The following is a 2965-nucleotide window of genomic DNA, read 5'->3' as shown; positions in this document are numbered from 1 at the left end:
ATGTCAAAACTTAAATTTTTAGAGTGCATTTGATTGTCAATATTTTCCGAGAAATATCTTCTACCAAAATTTTTACTTTTGTGATGTTTGATTGATATTTTTTCGTAAAAAAATATTTTCTTACTTTTAATCACGTGATCATATTTTCCTTGAAAACAAAGAAAATAATTTCTTTAGAGCTAGTAAATTTTTGTTTTTCAGATAATTCATTCTCTCTCTCTCTACTCCTTATTTCTCCCATTTATCTATCAATAAAAAATGGACAAGAATAATATTTTCTAAGTTAAAAATAAAATTAATTAAACATATTTAATTGATAATTTTCATGCAAATAATTTTTAGACAATTCAATTGTCTAGAATTTATTTTCTTTTCATGAAAATTTCCATGCCTAAAATCAAACACACCTCTTACTTCTCGTCGTCAATTTCATACTCATGAGTGGTCAATCCCATATGACTATCATAATGTATGATCCGGCACTTAGTTGATGTTAAATTTGCAGCAAGGTTGTCAAATAAATTGAAAAAGGATTGTACAAAAGTAAATTTAAGATTCGTAAGCCACTCATCCATGTTTTCTTCATTGGCCTCTCTTGATTTGACCTCAAACAAGAGCTAGGTCACATTTTTCGTAAGCTACGTGGTATTGGACTTTAGATTTTGTTATGCATACGATGGAATTGTCAATTAGAATAAAAATAAACTATTAAGTTAGGTAAATTTAAGTGAAATTTTTCAGACGATGCCGATCTAGTTGTTGCACAAATTAATTTTGAATAAATATTCTATTTTCCCTTAAAAAAAAAGGCTCATTTATGAAATTGAGATTGACTAATTTTTTATATAAATAAAAGTTATTTATTTATATATGATTAATTTGTCCCATAATCAAGTAAGTGTCGAAAAGTCGATGGGCAAATCGTTAAATTGTAGATTCTAAGAGGACCTTTAAGCAATTTGAGAAAAGACAACCCAAGACAGCGGAAGGAAGCATTGGCCGTCTCTCTCAAGTCCCAGCCCTGCAAATAAATAGAAAAATACAGTAGATCCATTATAAATATTACTAGTATTTACTCTCTCTTCCCCTTCTCTCTTTCTCTCTCCTCGTCACAGTAAGCACTCATCTCTCTGTATTTTTTTAATTGTCTTCTTACCTTTTTTGCTCTAACTCTTGAATTAATTTTCTCGTTTTAGTTTTAAATTTCCTTTGTTTCTCTACTGTAGCTTGTATTTCAGAATTTGTATTTTTTCCATGCTTGCTTGTAAATTAAAGGTTTTGTTTAAGGGGTTTTCGAGGTGTACAATGTTCGAATTTTATTTTATTTATTATCTTTGATTAGGATACTGTTTATAGTATAGAGTCGAAACAGAAAAGGTACACATTAATTGGAGGAAATAATTGCACAGTTGTTTGGAATACAAACACAGTTCGTCTTGAATTTAAGGATTTATTTATTAAGTTCGTCTCGAGTTTAAGTTTTTTATGCTCGTGTTTTGATATAAAAGTAGGGTGGCATACCTTTTGTTCGCTTGAGTTTCAAGGGAACTCTATTGATAAATATGGATAAGAGTGAAATGCACATGAAAGGATCTCGTATTAATGCTCGCATTTTATGATTTCACAAGGTTTTATATTTTACAGAGCATAAAGACTGGATTGGCTCATAATCAACTGTGAGCTTGGAAACAGAATTTGAGTTGTATTTGTTCAAAATTAAGTTCATTTTGCATTAGTCTCCAATTATAGATCATTTCTCTTGATTTCCGCTTCCCAATTACAGGTCTCCAAATATTGCGAAGTGAATCCTTGGTTTGATCCTTTTTAATGGAAAAATTACCTCTATTTTTCAAACCCAAGTTGATTTTGCTTTCGTTTCCAATTGAAGATCATTTTTCTTGATTGCCATTTGTAACCTTTCTTATCCTCGGTGTTTGAGAGGAAGACCTAAGATTTTTTTTTTTTTTTTTGACGTTATTGTCCAATGCAAAACTTAAAAGGACTTGAGGGGTCAGTCAATTATTTTCCTTCTCGTTTCCTGAGTTAACCAAAGGCTTTGGCTGGTCCTTGTAAACTGAGTGTGCTCCATGATTGCATTGGTGAATGGTTTTCTCTGAAACCCTCGGAAGTTCATATTTTAGTGATTTCTTTCTTTCATCCAAGTCAGAACATGGAATCCGGGTTTGCCGGATAAGATTCTCTTTGGGAGGAATGTTGGATTGGTTCTTGCACCCTTGCTCATTTCCTGAACTATGTAATCTTTCTTTGCATAAAAATTCACTATAAATTCTGTTGGTTCACTCATTGAAAATAGGACAATGAATTGGCATTTACAGTTCAGGTGCAACTTGAGGGTTAGAGTTAAGATTTGTGTTATTTATTTGACTATTCTCGGGAATGCTTATTTGAAAAATTCTCAAAATGACAAAAGGTTATGGCGTTAGAGATGTTAGATTCATCGTGATTCTTTTTTTGCAATTCACTATTTCATTCTCTTGTTGATTTGCCAAACTACCCCCATCAACTTTCATTTTTTCATAGGCTTCTTCAAGAAGCTAATTTAACTGGGTTAAGGGTTAACCCAAGCAAGTGGAATAGACTGCTCTTTGAAATGCTGATGTGCTTTTGTGAGGGCAAGGGTTGAGTTTCTGTGGAAAGTGATAATTTCAACTAATGTTTAGTTGATCTGGACAAAGATATACTCTAGTTTTTTTAAGCATGAGAGCAGGAAGTTTCAGAGTTATGGGATAGATCTTAGTGTTTAGCATCGTCTTTGAAAGGGCGTTCTTTTTTATTTAATTATTCTTGGCTGGAATTGGAAAGATATACTTTGTTCTTTCTTTATAATTCTTTTCTTGATGTCATAGCTTTATTTATTGTCTTTTTGGCCATTTGTAATAGTTAATAAATTTGTGAATCTTATAAGAAAAAGTTCTTATGTTTATTTTTGACATGAACTTTGATA

This window comes from Olea europaea, unplaced genomic scaffold (genome assembly GCF_002742605.1).
Source record: "Olea europaea var. sylvestris unplaced genomic scaffold, O_europaea_v1 scaffold1661, whole genome shotgun sequence".
In the NCBI taxonomy this organism is placed as follows: Eukaryota; Viridiplantae; Streptophyta; class Magnoliopsida; order Lamiales; family Oleaceae; genus Olea; species Olea europaea.
This window is presented reverse-complemented; position numbering follows the sequence as displayed.